Source organism: Ailuropoda melanoleuca, chromosome 5 (assembly GCF_002007445.2).
Source record: "Ailuropoda melanoleuca isolate Jingjing chromosome 5, ASM200744v2, whole genome shotgun sequence".
Classification (NCBI taxonomy): Eukaryota; Metazoa; Chordata; class Mammalia; order Carnivora; family Ursidae; genus Ailuropoda; species Ailuropoda melanoleuca.
Window position 1 is genome coordinate 65,715,977 of NC_048222.1, and position 16,949 is coordinate 65,732,925.

General features: G+C 40.9%; 1 long non-coding RNA gene across 2 annotated transcripts; it reads left to right on the forward strand.

Moving 5' to 3' along the window:
• Nucleotides 1-1,094: 1,094 nt before the first annotated feature.
• LOC109489992 lies at nt 1,095-15,311 on the forward strand. Of its 2 annotated transcripts, XR_002143168.2 has the most exons (5): nt 1,095-2,622; nt 3,494-3,598; nt 12,573-12,795; nt 13,217-13,405; nt 13,556-15,311. It is a non-coding gene; the product is annotated as an uncharacterized LOC109489992 (long non-coding RNA). The 2 variants fall into 2 exon arrangements; XR_004625716.1 differs by having other exon boundaries at nt 12,573-13,405.
• The last annotated feature ends 1,638 nt before the right edge of the window (nt 15,312-16,949 follow it).

The window sequence follows — 16,949 nt, forward strand, 5'->3', positions numbered from 1 at the left end:
ACGGTTGAATCTTTCAATTCCCAATCTATAATTTCTCCCTCCAAAGAGGTAACCTCCATCCTGAAGTTGGTATAGTATCTTTTCTATCCATGTTTTCTATTTTCACAGCATTTGTATATATCCATTTGCAATAAGCATTATTTTATGCATTTTTAACTTATGAAAATAGTATCATAATACAGGTATTATGAAACCTGACTTTTTTTACTCAAAAAATTTTCCAGGTCATTTTTTTTCCAATGTTGATAGTAGAGTCAGTTCTTTCACATTAATCATTGTATTGTTAGATATATGACTATACAAATCTGTTATTATTGTCTATTGATTCACATTTAATTGGCTTCCAAAATTTCGCTATTACAAGCTTAGTAGGTTTTACTGCTATTTCAAATGGGGTCTTTTAAAAATATATGTATATTTTTATATATTATGTATATATACTCTACATGAATATATAATACATTATGTGTATGTATATATATTCTGTATATGTGTGTATATATTATATATATACACACACACACAGTTTTTAAAATTGGCATCCATTAATTTATAAGAATGACAGAAACTTCTTAGTGTAAATAGTTTATAGGATTCCTTGGATTCTGCATGTAAACTATTACGGTCTCTTCAAATAATCAAGTTATTTCTTCCATACCAAGGTATAGCTCTTACTTTTTTTTTTTCTCATCTCACTGCACTGTCTTGAACCTCCAATAAAATTTTAAGAAGTGCTGGTAACAAGTAATTTTGTCATGGTTTCACTTTAAAGAGAATGTGTCTAACATTCAATCATTACCCATGATATTTGCTGGAGGAGTTTGGCACTGATGAGATTTCTTTAAAAGTTATGGGTTAAGACTTACAGGTTTCTTCAGATGATCTTTACCTTCAGATTATCTACATACATATTGTCTACATTTTCAAATTATTAGCATGAAGGGTAGTCAGTCTCACAATTATTTTCAGTTTATATGTTATGTATAGTATGTTCCCCTTTCCATTTTATATTCCCTCTTATATTTTTGATGGATTTTTCCAGAAGTTTGTCTATTTTATCAGTCTTTTTAATAACCAGCCTTTTTTCTTGTTAATATTCTTTATTGTTTCCTGGATTTCCAGTTCATCAATTTCTGCTCCCATCATTTGTATTTACTTCCATCAGTTTGTTCGTTTTTTCCTTCTGACTGACTTCAACTTTTTGGCAATCCTATCTACTCTTCAGGCCTTGTAGTTAACTTGCCTCCTCCAGAAGCACCATTGAGAAGCCCTAATCCTTGGAGAAAGGACAAATATCCAAATGTTTTACAGAAGGACTCTACAGACCAGATACAAGTTCTAGGAAAGCTCACTTCGGAAAACCAGGAAGGTGACAGGCTTGGCTCTGCCAGTCCTCTCTACCAGATCCTTATCAAGATAACACTTGACTGCAAATGGTTTTATAAAGTAAATCTCCTCGAAAGCCAATTATTTTCCTCAGAAGCTGGGAGAGAGGAGACCGTTCATGCAGCACCTGCATTCTAACCACCCAGGGGAGCAAACTCTCTGATGGTGTTTGCCCTGTAAATATAACAATTAGGGCAATAAATGTAGTTTTGTAGTTACTCACTCATCAGACATCTTGCCATCTTCTTTTGTGTGTGGAAGACAGTAGAGTTCCATCCAATGTGGCTCAAAATGTCCCATCTCCCTGAAGCCCTAGACCTCTTGCAAGTTACTTTGCCCCTTGATACCTAGATTGTCCATCTTTAAAATGTTGGAAATAATGGTTCCTTCCTACCTCACTGTATTTCTTTCAGGCTCTCCTGAGATAATGCATGTAAAGAATGAATGCCAGGCATATATAAAGTGCACAGTAAAAACTGGTGATTAATGAAAAAAAATGAAAATAAAACATATAATTTCCTTGAACTTAGCTCCCAAAATTCAAATAGTCATGCAGTGCTTCCAGTTTTGCTTTAGGTATTTCTAATTCTATCCCCTTTATTGCATCCTCTCAATTACTGTGTTTGTTTAGACCCTCAGCCTCTCACCTGAAGTACTCTGAAGTCCTAACAGATCTCCCTACCTCAAGTCTTGGGGTGTCGCCTCCTCTAAATTCACTCACCACACTGCATGCATAGAGGTATGTGTCTAAAAGTCTGTTATGACCAGTCATACCTCTGCCTTGAAGCCCAAAGTCTCCCCAAATCTATAAGATCAGACTTTCCTAGTAAAGCATTCAAAACTGTACAGAATTCTTGGGTGCCTGTACTTAGTGCCTTGTACTTAGTGTCTTGCAACACCCTTCCTTTTTTTTAAACACTGAGTAACTCAATCCTCCTAACACTGCATGAATTCTGAGGCTACTTATAAGACGCTTTGCAGATTCATCTGGATCTTTTGAGATACTCACTCACTGGTAGTATCCAGCCAGGCTCCATACTGTGAGGACATGGACAGATGAATTATAGAAAAATCAAGTTAACAGTCCTAGCTGACCTCCTAGATACTGACCAAGATCAACCGCCAGCCATGAGCCATCTTGGATAACCAGTCCTGTTGAGCCTGAAGGTGATTCCACTCCTGGCCATCATCCGACTGCAATCACATAAGAGACCCACCCCAAAGAGGACTTCCCAGGTGAGCCAAATAAACATATGGTAACATGAAATATAATAATAAATTGCTATATTAGCCAGTGAGTTTTAAGGAGGTTTGTTATTTAGCAATTGATAACCAGAGCAATCTCCTGAAATAGACACTCAATAATTAGTGGTGCTGCTGAAAAGGAAACTGATGCCACATATACTTCCATTGGGGTAGCTTACATTTTTGAGTTTCCCATAATTTATAAATGTAGTTTACCTCTAGAGAAGGTAATTCACGCACAAACTCCATGTCTGTGAGAATGTGTTGAATATATGGACAATTTGTCTTTCAATGACTCCTTAGACGCATCACATTCCTTGAGGTGCTAAGCTAGACACCATGTAAAAGTCATATACCTCCACTTCCCAATTTGAAGAATTAAATGGATTTTATCCACATGTGAGGCAATTTAAGTCCAGGACAATTGTTATCTTCTTATCTCTTTTCATGGTCAATTCTAAAACAGAAATGTTCCTTCCCAGTGTTGGGGTCCCAGTCAGCTTTATACCTCATATCCTGAAGTGTCTGCTTAGGAGACCAGAGAAGGCAAATGGCAAGCTGGAGATAGAAAGAGATATCCTTAAATTGTTTGGCTTTACTTTAAAAAAAAATGATTTGGAAAATGCTGAGTATTAACTTCAGTAAGAATGAGCATGCCCACCATAAAGGCAAATGGTTTGTAAAAAGGAGTCCTTTGTCTACCAACATCGTAGGACCATCAATAAAACACGTAATTGCAGCTGGGCTGTGAATAAAGTTGAGGTGGTATGAATGTGACGTTCTCCACATAGCTGAAACACAAAACTTGGCCTGGATTCTGAGGTTTGGTATGCTAAATATCTTCTTCCATTTGCCCCTTCAGGTTCACTTCTTTCTACCCTGCTACAAACCCAGGGGATTCCATCAGGGGGTTCCATTGACACCTGACTTCCCACTGGTTCAGACAATGGAAGGCTCTAGCAAGAGGGTAAGAAGCAGAAGGAAAGTGAAGTCAGAGTTAATTCTCCAGCTCCCCTTTTGATGGAGCTTCTTTCCTGTCATTTGGCTGCTCCCGCTCCTGAAGGCCACAGCTCCTGTTGGGTAGCCTTATACATAGAGTTCTTTCTGTCTTGGTTCCAACAACCAGTCCTTTCCTTGCTCCTTCAGATCCAAGGGTATTACTACCTCCATCCCTGGTTGCTTTCCCTAAATCCTGCTCACACTTGTATTAAACTCTTTAAATAACCCAAATTGAACACATTGAACCCTGACTGCTATAGATGGTGTATGCTGATGTGCCATTCTGTCCCTATCTCCCATCCCCCCACGACCAAATCTATTTTCTATGCATGTGGTAGAGAGGACCAGGAAGGAGGAGACATAGAGTTTCCTGCCACAGCTTTTGGCGTGGGTCTTTGAGAATCCCCTACTTGAGGTTGACACAGGTGGGCTACTGTGGGGTAACCAGACCTCCCATTTTAGCTAACAGACCCCAGCATCCAGGTCTTCTGCCACCAATTGTCTCCATCGGGGCATTCGAAGGTTGCTCAAGAGACCAGAATGCATGGTAGTTTGAGGAGAGATGTTGGGTGTTACTGACATGGTAAGGTCCTGAGGAGACCTCAACTTCAGAAAGATGAATTAGATGAGTGACACCATCTTCTACCAACAAGGTAATAAGCAGTGTTCTTGCAGTCCTAGTTAACTCTCTTCCTTGGGTATTTTTCCTTCATGGTGTTTGCCAACAATTAACAGTTGGCAGAGGTTGTCCTAGGGTTTGAGGTGAGGCTGTGACATAAATGAGCTGCTATTTGGTTTTCTTAGAGAGTTTATAAATGTTACTCTTTACATTGAGAGACCTTTTGGGGATGACCCTTGTGTTATTGAAGACAGCCCCACTATTTGTTCTCCATACTATTCCTTTGTACATACCGATCCTTTGTATCTTCTAATGAAGGTGGCAATTTCCTAAGACAGGGTGGGAGGGAGTCCTGGCCTGCAGGTTAGGAGACCTGGGTTCCATTCTGGCTGGTTGTATAGCTTTGAAGTCATTTATTTTCTCTAGGTCTCAATTTCCACATGTGTCCAATATGGAATAAGATTAGAAAGCACCCATATTTCTGCTGTAATATTCTATTCTATTCTATTCTATTCTGTAATATTCTATTCTATTCTGTAATATCCTATTTTCTCTAGGTCTCAATTTCCACATGTGTCCAATATGGAATAAGATTAGAAAGCGCCCATATTTCAGCTGTAATATTCTACCCACTCTTTGTGTAAATTGCCCCAATGTCTGGGGTGCCCAGTCATTATTAATTTATTCCATCTATTAGTTATCCCTTAATTATATATTTAGTATTTTCCTTTTCAATATTTTTAAGTTCGTTACACACAAAACACAAAAAATTACAGATTTTCATACATCTGCCATCTAGATCTAACAGATGTTACTATTTTGCTGTATTTGATTCAGATTGGTTCTTTAAAAGAAATGAGACATTAGAGATAACAAACCCCCATTTCTTCTCTCCCAAGAAATAAGCACTATCCTTAAATTAGTAATTATTCTCAATATATAGTATTGTTTTTAAATTTTAAAGTATACATATATAATATGCTGTAAATTTTCTCATTTTTGCTGAACTTTATATTTTACAGATTTATTCACATTACCACCTATGGAATTATTCATTCATTCATTTTAACAGTGGCTTAGTATTCCAGTGTATGAATATACCACAGTTTATCCATTCCCCATTGATGGCCTTTTAGATGGTTTCCAACATTTTGCTATTAAAAATAACATTGCAACAACCAACTATGTAGAACTCTCCCTGAGCACATGTGTGAGAGTTTCCCTAGGGTAATTACTTAGAAGCAAAATTACTTGGTGGCTGGGTATGTTTATTTTCAGTTTTTCTAGATAATGTGAAATAGCTCTCCAAAGTGCTCGTAGATATTTACACTCTCAGCAGTACTAAATGACATATTGTTTTCCCATATCCTTGCCAGCATGTGTGTTGTAAGACTTTTAAATTTTTTCCAATCGATGGGTATGAAATAATATTTTCTTGATGTTTTCATATATTTGTTGGCTATTCAGATTTCTTTGTAATTTTCCTGTTCCCATCCTTTGCCCATATTTTTTTGTTTGTTTTGTGTGTGTGTGTGTGTGTGTGTTTGTCATTGATCTGAAAGATATCTTTGTATATTTTGGATACTAATTCTTTTTTTTTTCATTATTTTAAGAGTTAGAAATATCTTCTCCTAATTTGTAGCTTATCTTCTAATTGTTATGTTGGTTTTTTCACCAAAAAGTTTTCCAGTTTTTTGTAGCTAAATTTATTATTTTTTTTAAATTTTTTATGCCTTTTTTGCCTTGTTCAAGAAAACCTTCCTTATGCCAATATTACAAACATATGCCATATATTCTCACAAAAGTTTTACAACATTGCTTTGTTTCAATAGCTAGGTTTTTGATCCATATGGGATTCAGTTTTGCATAGAAAACTAATTTTAATTTATTTATTCTACATGAATAGCTAGTTGTCCTGGCATCATTTGTTAAGTATCTTATCCTTTCTCCATTGACTGGTATTGCCACTACTCTCATTCACAAAGTTTCTATATAGATGCGGGTCTATTCCATTGCTGTGCTGGACTAGTCGCACTTTAATTACTGTAGCTTTAGGGCAATTCTTGATAGCTAGTATGGTAAGAATTGTTTTTATTCTTTTTCTTCATGGCTATACTTTACCCTCCACTCATTCCTGTGAGTTTTACAATCTGTTTGTTCACTCCTACCAAAAAAAAAAGTGTCAAGATAGTATTTGGAATGGCATTGAATTTACAGGTACATTTGAGCAGAATTATTATCATGCTATTGAAACTTTCCATATCTCTTTATTCAGATCTTTTTTTCTTATTTGTAAAATGTTTTATAATGCTTTCCAAAAAGTTTTGTCCATCTTTTGTTAATATATTCCTGTTTACCTTATAATTATAATTGCTGTTGTGCATAGGATCTTTATCTAAAATTATACTTTCTAATTTTTTTCAAAAACGAAAAAGTCCATTTTGTGGCCTCTGGAGTAGAAAAATGTTAATGATTTTTTTGTGCATTGATTTTTAGCTTGCAAACTTGTTGTTCTCTGTTCATGCAAATATTTTTGTCTGTAGAATCTCTTGAAATGTGAATCTCTTGAATTTTCTATGTAGGAAATCGTATCTGCTAATAATGAAAACATTGTTTTTTCCTTTCCATATCTTGTACTTTTTACCTTTTTTTCCTTGTCTTATGCTAGCTGGGATCTCGAATACAACATTGAGTGGAGGGGATGAGTGGGGGGTACAGGTCATTTTCCTGGTTCTAGAAGACCCTCTTGAATATTGTTTCATCCTTAAGTATGTGATTCAGGCAGGTTCTTGATTGGGATTCCCTTTAAAACAATATAAGCCTGAAGAGTCCCTTTTCCTCTTCTCTCTCAACAGTTATTCATGGTGGTGGGTGAGTACTGATTAGACATACATTTGACACTTCGAGTTGTGGAATTATTGATCAGCTAAGCGATCAGTTGTTTGGTTATTCTGTTTGTGATATGGGATAATAAATATTGGGCCAGATGAAACCTACCCTGGTGAATTTCCTTACAACAGAGAAGTCATTTTTCTGCATGACGCAGCTGCAGAAGAATGTAGGTCATGAGCCGAATGCTCGGTTTTGTCTCAAAGGTCTGACTACACCTCCAGATGGAACGTGAAGGTGGTTGTCATGTGGAGCCCTCAGCCTGGTAGAGGACTGGCTTCCTTGGGCCCACCCAGGCCACCAGCCTTCAGTTATTTTGGAGAAAAAATTTCAGGGAGTTTTAGATTATGATTATTTTTATACTGCATGTTGAATGATGGAGCTAGGGAGTAAACTCATATTATGAAAGATCCAGCATCTTTAGCAATGAGTGCAGGAAAGAGAACATCTTGATTACAAATAAACATAAATCCAACATGTGTTTAATTCCTGAACCTAACTGCCTGGCAGAAGAACTTTGGATTGGGGCTAATGGTGCAGCAAAGTAATTTTCTACACTAGAAACTCATAAACCATAACAGGGTGTAATATTAAAGTCAGGAGGATGAAGAGCCACCATGGCAGACCTGAAGAGAAGAGGTTCATTATAGAACAATCTCACCTGTAATCCAGTCTTCTGGGATTGGCTCCATGGATGGTGTTTTAAGGACTTTACAGTGAAGTGCACTGAAATTACCAGAAGAAAGTCTAGGCCAATGGATTCCCAAGGGCACAAGTCTTTCAGGGGATGGGGCAAGTGATTCCCCCACAGAATAAATACCAAGGATGCTAATGCTTTTATTATGTTAAAATTCTCCTAATAACTAGTTCTACTGGGGAGCCACTTGTAGAGGGAGGGAGGGAGGGAGGGAGGGAGGTTGTGAGGAGGGAAGGAGAGAGAGAGAGAAGGAGGGAGGGAAGTAAGGAAAAAAGCGATGAACAGCATGGTTTGCAAAAAAATCATCACCAGTCATCTAAAGAAGAAATAGAAACTGTTGTTGATTTTGTGTCAGTCCTCGCCTAATCCTTTGGGGTGAAGGTCTTACCTAAGTACTGTGTGGCCCAGGCTCAGTGGTGACATAGGGGGCTTAATAGCCATGCTTTCTCTTTAGCTAGAATGACCCTGTGTGCTGGTTTGCCTGCAATGCACTTGGCTCATGCATTTTTGTGGGCGTATTAGTTAGTATTGTAACTCTTCACTCTGAGCAGTAGTCCTAGTTATACTCTAAGCGATGGGTGCATCCCACGGAGAACTTTCCCAGACCTCTCTTGTAGATACGTTTTGTGTCACTTACCTGACTCCCTGCTGAAGAGTGACCTCTTTAAGGCTAGAGACTACATATCACTCATCTTCGTGTGCCCAGTTTTTATCACTGTGTCTGACAGTTAGGAGGTGCTCTGTATTTCAACAATGAACAGATAAAATGCTACATTAAGGAGTCCTTCTGTAAGTATTTGAATTAATGAAAGTACCTTTGGGAGGTGATATTTTGTGTCATTTATGAGCACTTGAATGAAGTGGTTAAGACTAGATCAGAGGATGGACCTCCCCAGCCCCCTACCCAGGAGGAGGAGTGTGGGAACTCCATGGGCAAGTACTTCAAAAAGCTGATGTGTAACATCAGAGGCAAACTCTGTACGCTTCTCAGCTTGGCATCAGTTCTGACTTTGAGCCTATCTTCTTCATGATGCTAAAAAAAAAAAAATGCCGTAGTAAAAATAGATTCAAACAGCACTTTGAGATCTTAAAGAGAGCTCTACAGTTCTTATGCGGTCCCAGCTCTCAGCCCTGCAGTCATTCCCTGTGCAGTCAGTGAGAGCAGCTTGGGAAGGGCACGGTCCTTTCTACACTCTGCAGATAGAATCACAGATCTGTAGCTGGAAGTGGTCTTGCACTGTCTAGTTCCAATCTCTCATCCTAGATCTGAGAAAACTGGCTCAGGCAGGCTGAGCAATTGGCGAAGCCCACAGAGCTGGTTTGTGTGAGGAGCCAGTTCAGGTAAAGAAGAACTCTCCCTCGAGCTCCTCCTGTCCTCAAATATCATTGTAAAATCTAATTTACATCTCTTTTTTGAGTATCCTGATTTCAACCCCTTTCCTGCTTTCCAAGACCTCCGTGGAATTAGGCTCTGCCAGTTGGCAAAGTCCTGCCTTGATCAGCAGAGCTCAAATTTGCACCAAGTGAGAATTCAGGCTCCCAATGGCAGAGGAAAATGTTGCAGACCAATGTCCAAATAATTTTGGAAGCATAGAGTGGCTCGGGACCCTGCTGACTCTCCTGAGGGCAGGTTTCTTGTCCTGTACAACAACAAAGAGAAGAGTGAAGCGAGGCGTCAGACTCATTTGAGGGTATAGGAGGGCGAGTCATTCCCACAGGGTGGGGGAGGAGGAGTGTGTTTCCACACACACATGAAATTGACAGTAGTACTCCCGCGCAGCTCTTGAGGTGAAGGCCGACGCTTTCTTTTTGTGTGTAACCCCAGCACAAAAACTGACGGGAACACATGTTCCATCCGTGAATTCTGAAGTTTGGCAGCTAATAAAGGGTCCTGAGACATGGCATAAATGAAGGCAGATCATCTTGGCTGCCCATGCTGTCATGTGGATGGAAAAATGTGCCGGGCAGAAGTAAACAGCCTGCAGGACACGGGGCTGGCTCAAAAGGGTGGTCTCCAGGGTGGGTCAGGAAGCTGGCCTTCCCTCCTGTCTCCCTCAGACCTGTCTTTATTAACGACCTCAGGGAGTGAGCAAGGGCTTGAAGATGAAATTCACAGATGATGGGGAATGGAGAAATGTGACAAACACCAGCATAAGCGAAAGGATAACCTAAAGGAATTAGGAAAATGGGAAAGGCCAGGGACAAAATGCAGATCATCATGGAAAAATGCAAATGGATACATCTGAGGCGAAATGATCCACAAACCAGATATTCATGGGGCAGAAAAATTTTGAAGCACATTAAGAATAGAAACATCTGCTATAAAATGGTTGCTTCTGACAGTTGCAGAGACCAAGGTGGAGTGTGCAGGCAGGGAGGGAGGGGGCTGGGAAGGTGGGGGCCCTTAGAGGAGGCCTCCTTACTGGTGTGAAGTGACCTCACTCTAGGGCCTGCTGCATCTTGCTCCTCACCTAACAGCTGTGTGGCCCGTTCCGATGCCCCACGGGTCGGCTGGGGTGGGGTGCATGTCTTGTTGGTGCTGTGAGATGTGGGTTGGGAGCAAGCAGATAACACTCCAACCTCCAGACATCGGCTTTGGAGTGAGTTTTCCAGACTGTATTCTTTTTTTCACTCTTATTTTTATTAGCTTTTTCTTCCTTTTTATAAAGTAGATTTCCTCTATCGAAGAACATCTATTCTTTGTTGTTTTACTTGAGGTAAAATTGGCATATATCATTATATTAGTTTCAGGTGTACAACATGATGATTCAATATTTGCCTACACTACAAGTAATCACCACAGTAAGTCTGGTTACCATCCTTCACCATACAACCAAGCCTCTTTATGCTTTTCACCCACCCTCAACCCCCTTCCCGTCTGATAACCACCAATCAGTTCTCTGTATCTATAAGTTTTGTCGTGTTTCTTGTTTGTTTCTTTGGGGTTTTTATTAGATTCCACATATAAGTGAAATCAAACAGTATTTACTTTCACTGTCTCACGTATTTCACTTAGCATAATGACCCCAACATCTATCTGCATTGTCACAGTGACAAGATTTTCCCCTTTTTATGGCCGAGTAGTATTCCATGTTTATATATACCACATCTTCTTTATCCATCTATCTATTGATGGACACATATGTCATTTTTTTTTAAAGATTTTATTTATTTATTTATTTGACAGAGATAGAGACAGCCAGCGAGAGAGGGAACACCAAGCAGGGGGAGTGGGAGAGGAAGAAGCAGGCTCAAAGTGGAGGACTGATGTGGGGCTCGATCCCATAACGCTGGGATCACGCCCTGAGCCGAAGGCAGACGCTTAACCGCCGTGCCACCCAGGGGCCCCACAAATATGTCATTTTTATATCTTGGCTGTTATAAATAATGCTGCAAAGAACATAGGGGTGCATATATCTTTTCAAATCAGCATTTTTACATTCTCCGGATAAGTAGCCCCAAGTGGAATTGCTATGGAAGTTCTATTTTTAATTTTCTGATAAAGGTCCATCCTGTTTTCCACAGTGGTTGCACCAATTAACATTCCCACCAACAGTGTAAAAGTACTCCCTTTTCTCTACAATCTCTCTAACACTTATCTCTTGTCTTTTTAAAATAGCCACTCTGACAGTTATGCGATAACTCGTGGTGGTTTTGATTGGCATTTCCCTCATCATGAATGACGTTGAACATCTTTTCATGTGTCTGTTGACCATCTGTCTGTCTTTTTTGGAAAAACGTCTGTTCAGATCCTCTGCCCATTTTTTAATCAGATTGTTTGGCTTTTGTTATTAGATTATGAGTTCTTTACATATTTTAGATATTAGCTCCTTATCACATATATGATTTGCAAATATCTTCTCCCATTCAGAAAGTCGCCTTTGTATATTGTGGATTATTTCCTTCACTGTGTGCAGAAGTGTTTTATTTTGATGTAGTCCTGTTCATTTATTTTTGCTTTCATTGCCATTGCCTTTGGAGTCAGATCAAAAAAAAAAAAAACCCAATAGTGATGTCAAGGAGCTTACTGCCTATGTTTTCTTCAGACTATTCTTTAAAAAAAAAAAGGAGTGAAAAATATTTCCATCACAGAACAAACATGTCCTATTTATGTCATGCAGAATAATAAATTTGGGATAATTTTGTCTTTGTTATTTTGCTTTGAGAAATTTGTTACCAGAATTCTCTCTTTTACCCTCACTTGTAAAATTTCAACAATTACAAACTGATGATGACCAGAGATTCTCACATTTTCCAAAACAGCCAGCATGTTTATAACTTTGGTAATTGCTTTGTTTTGGAAAGTCCTGCCTGAGACCCCACTGAAGTGCTCTGTATTGATGGGGCCTTCAGCCTGAGGAATTCTGAAGAAAACCAGAGCCCTCCACTCCTCTCCTATTATAGTGGAGTCAGAGGTCCCTGGCATGGGCCTACTTTCCCTGAAAGTTTGTCGTCTTGTTTTGAGCAGCTCTTCAGTTTAAAAAAGCGAGGCCAGCAATGAAGGTCTCATGACTGCTGATCAAAGTCACTAAAGAAAGTGTGGGTTCCTGGGAACTTCTGTTATCCCTGCGATATTCTCCAGAAGAATTATTCCAAAAATATAAACTGAAATGGCATATTTAACCCTGCATAATTGAAGAACACACCTCTCACTGCAATAGGAAACCGCTTCATAAGATGTTGGGGTTTTGTTTTCAGATCTTTCCATCTTCCTTTAATCACAGTAATTCCCGACAGGGCAGCAGATCAGAATCACCTGAGGAGCTCCTTGATGACCGGGACTTGGCACCGCCCAGAGCAGGGCTGTGGGGAGTGAGGTGAGGCCTGGTGGTCCAGGACGTGGTGGAGAAGAGAGACGGAGGCCGAGTTGCTGGGTGCAGCTGAACCTTCCCAAAGCTATTCCACCTCCCCATTCATGACTTGACCGGGGCTAAAGAACACCTAAGCTAATTAACTCCTGGTGAGTCGCCGGATGGTGCAGCTGGAGATGCAGTTTGGGGAGCCTGGCTTTAGGACTCCCTTCTGAGGCACAGCGTCGGTAGGTGACCGTGGGTTCAGGAGCCAGAGGAGTGTGGAGTCACATGGCTCAGCTTCCTGCCTCTCATCCCCACCCCCTCATAATAACCCTGGAAAGCCCATTTCTGGGCGGTGGCTGGGCTGGCGCAAGCTGAGTTGAACGGAATCTGGAGGAGGGAGAGAAGGTGAGGGTTTATCTCCAAGAAGTCAAAATCTGTTGTCAATTCCAAGGGGCCAAGAAACAAGAGGCAAAACAACAGGGTCCGAGCAAGGGAAAACACAAGCAGTTGATGTGGGAATGAAGAAAGATAGGGACTTGTTCTCAGTAGTGAAGGCAAGCCTAAAGCTCGGTTTGTGTTCTCTAGGGAGTGGATGGGGAACAGCTGTTGGCCCTGGAGAGATTGGATGCGCACGTCTCGTGCAGAAGTTCAGCGTTAGGACAACTGCAGCTGACTGCATCTTGGCTGAAAACCCACTTCTGCTTCTGCAGGCCCCACTAAGTATGGCCTGATAGAAAGCCCTGGACCCCCGCGGGGAAAGAAGTGGGGAGCAAGGTCAGTCCCAGGTAGCCTAGTATCCATGGAGTGGCCCCTGGAGTGTCAGAGTTTACACCTCAGGACCAGTTTAATTGTGTTTCTTCTGTCAAAGTTAAAAGCACTAATGATGGCTCTTGACAGACTTACATGATTCTGTTTTTTCTCCAGGGAAGAGGTAACCCTGAGGACCAGCCTCTGCCATCAACTTGTCTTACTCCCAACAGAACACCTGTGGCTACCCTGATATTTTATTTATATTTGTTCACTGTGTCTTCCTCACACTGTCAGGTTACCTTCATCAAAAAGGAATTGTGAGTCTTTCCCACTGTGTTCTCTTAACAAAAGTCAGATAAATGGTTTGATGCCTCGTACGTTCAGAGCAGACGCTGCTTTACCACAGTCTGAGTTCGGGGTACTTTCCTCTGACAAAAAGCAGCTTACAAAATGGACACATGAGGCTCTTCCTTAGGATTTTAGGCTGCTTTCTTCTCTTTGGCTCCGTACATATTAATTAATGGTTTTTGTAAGGATCCAAGAGACCCTCTGGTGATGACCTTTTTCCCTAGATAACAATGAGCTAGTGGAAGTGTTTTTTCCTGAGAGTCTGTGGAACAAGGGCCGTGATGACACCCACATCCTCACTCCCTTCACAGGGTGAATGTCTACCCTGCTGAGAGGCCCCAAGCATGGTGGGTCTGAGTGCAGACTGGTAGTCTCGGGACAGGCTCTGCTTCTTACGGCGTGACCCTGACCCCCGCCTCCAGTTCTCTCACCTGGAACACAGGATGATAACAACCAACTATACCTACTTCTAGGACGGGTTCTGGAGACGACGTAATTTAGTCTGTGTGAGGTGCTGTACCCCAGAAAGCACTGTGCATGCACTCACCCTCATCATTATTAGTGTGGGAGCAGCCGACATACAGGCTGTCTCATCAAAGTCATTATGGTACTTGTGACTCCTGGGTATTGAAAAGATTTTCATGACGCCCTACATGGTCATTAATGCACATTTGTTTCAGAGCTTCTATGTCACTGAGTGAAAAATGGTGGAGCAGGACAACTTTGGAGCTGCTCTCACCAGGAAAGCTATTTAATGGCATTACCTTAAAAAACTCATGGTGCTGCTTTTGCTTACTAGAGGAAACCCTCTTCCAGTTACTACCCTACCTTAAGGACCCTTGTTCACACCCTTGTACAACACCCCTCCCCACACACCCTTGAATGTGGATGGGACATGAGACTTGCTTGTAGCCGGTAGAATATAGCAAAAGTGAAGGAATTTTGCAGATGTAATTAAGCTCCCAAATAAGTTGACTTGAGTTCATCAAAAAGGAGAGCACCGGCGTGGGCCTGAATCAATCAGGGGAAGACCCCTAAAAGAGACACTGAAGCCCTCCCTCAGGTGAGAGACTCATTACAAGACTCTGGCCTTGAAGGCTACGAGTTCTCTAGCTGCAAAGAAATAAATTCTGCCGTCCCTCATTCCAGGCTAAGGAAGTGTAGACGTGGTTCTTGCTCTGGTTGAGTGAGCCTCTGATGAGAACGTAGCACAGCTGATTACCGTCCTGTGCGACTCTGGGCAGAGGACGCAGCTTAGTCATGCCCAAACTCCTGATCCCTGGAAACTGTGAGATAATAAGTGTGTGCTGTGTTAAGCCCCTACACTTGAAGAAATTTGTTAGGCACCAATAGAAACTAGCACAGCTTCAATTAGGAAATGACTCTTTTCTCCCCCTACAGTGGCCTGCATCCTTCTTTTTGTTACACAGAGAGATCATACCCAGACAAGAGCACAGCTATGGGAGAAAATACTGAGAGAGAGCTGTATTGTCAAGCAAGACAAAAACTATTAAGTTAAAAAAGCAGAACAGGAAGTCAGTGTGCTGAGGATTGTACTGTAGTAAGAGACCACTGTGGTACTCAGTTGATAAATACGCAATTAAAAGTGAGTTTTGAGAATGTAACGAGAGAACTCTTGCATCTCAGTAATAAAAATATTTTTTAAATAGACATCTCTCCAAAGAAAATATACAAATGATCAACAATCATATGAAGAAACCCTCAACGTATTAGTAAAATGCCAATCAGAACTGCAGTGAAACACCACTCCACACACAGTCTAGGATGGCTGTAATAAACAAAGATGGACAGTAAGAAGTATGGGTGAGAATATGGAGAACTAGAAACCCTTCTACATGGCTGGTGGGAATGTGAAATGGTGCAGTCACCTTGGGAAACAGTCTCTGTTTGAGGACAGGTCCTCAAAAAGTGAACATAGCATTATCTCCTGGCTCGGCAACTCCACTCCCATGTATACAGCCAAGAGAATTTAAAACGTGTCCACAAAAACACTTGTACAGCTTTCGAAGCAGCATTTTTCCTAATAGCCAAAAAGAAGAAACAGTCCACCTGTCCATAGACTAATGGATGGATTAAAAGTGTGGTATATTCATCAATGGAATATTATTTACTTATGAAAAAGAGGGGCGTCTGGGTGGCTCAGTTGGTTGAGCGTCGATTCTTGATTTCAGCTCGGGTCATGATCTAAGGGTTGTGAGAGCCAGCCCTTCATTGGGCTCTGCACTGGGTGTGGAGCCTGCTTAGGATTCTCTCTCTCCTTCTCCCTCTGCCCCTCCATACCAACTGGTGCATACACTCTCTTGCTTGCTGTCTCTCTAAAAAAATAATAATTATGAAGAGGAATGAAGTAGTGATTCATGCTACAATATAGATAAACCTTGAGATGTGAAAGGCTACAGGTTATAGGATTTTATTTATTTTTTATTAACATATGATGTATTATTTCGGGGGTACGGGTCTGTGGTTCATCAGTCTTAATATACAGCACTCACCACAACACATACCCTCCCCAATGTCCATCACCCAGCCACCCCTGCCCCAATCCCCTTCCCCTCCAGCAACCCTCAGTTTGTATCCTGAGATTGAGTCTCTTATGGTTTGTCTCCCTCTCTGGTTTCATCTTATTTCATTTTTTTCCTCTCCTCCCCTATGATCCTCTGCCTTGTTTTCAAATTCCATGTATCAGTGAGATCATATGATAATTGTCTTTCTCTGACTTATTTCACTTAGCATAATACCCACTAGTTCCATCCATGTCATTGCAAGTGGCAAGATTTCATTTTTTGATGGCTGCATAATATTCCGTTGTATGTATATATACCACATCTTCTTTAGCCATTCATCTGTTGATGGACATCTGGGCTCTTTCCCTAGTTTGGCTATTGTGGGCATTGCTGCTATAAACATTGGGGTGCAGGTATAAGGATTCGATTTAAACAAAATGTCCAGGGGCACCTGGGTGGCTCAGTTAGTTAAGCATCTGACTTTGGCTCAGGTCATCATCTCAGAGTCCTGGGATTGAGCCCCAGGTCAGGCTCCTTGCTCAACATGGAGTCTGCTTCTCCCTCTCCCCGTGCCCCTCCCCACCCCTACCCCCCCTACTTGTTCTCTCTCTCTCTCTAATAAATAAAAATCTTAAATAATAAATAAATGTCCAGAAAAGGCAACTCCATAGGAACAGAAAGTATATTAGTAGTTT